This window comes from Agrilus planipennis, unplaced genomic scaffold (genome assembly GCF_000699045.2).
Source record: "Agrilus planipennis isolate EAB-ADULT unplaced genomic scaffold, Apla_2.0 scaffold292, whole genome shotgun sequence".
NCBI lineage: Eukaryota > Metazoa > Arthropoda > Insecta > Coleoptera > Buprestidae > Agrilus > Agrilus planipennis.
The window spans coordinates 57,366-57,793 of NW_020439168.1; positions in this window are offsets into that span (position 1 = coordinate 57,366).

Below are 428 nucleotides of genomic sequence, written 5' to 3' on the forward strand. Positions count from 1 at the left end.
TTGTATTATTAGACGAAAAAACTAGTTTAAATTTTATATATAGCCCCCATAAAAAATATTTTTTATTTTGGAGAAATGGTGTTGTTTGATGTTGAACACTTAGTAGTGGGAAGTGAGATTGAAGTAAGTTGAAAAAAATACTAACAGATTTATAAAATAGCAAGGTAAAAATATATACTTTTTACCCCCAAAATTTTCATTTTTACCCCATTTGGGGTAATTTACCGCGGTTCCCCGACCGCTGGTATAAACCATAAACGTGTAGGCATAAATATAGTTCGTTCGTGACGGGAATTCACTGTTAAATCCTTTTCCCGCCTTTTCCAAGTTTGTTTTATGTTTCCCCCAAAATCGGTCCCCAAAATGTACATGTAATTGCAATATTATAAATAAAAAAATATTTTTTTTGTGATGTAGCTGTACATTCA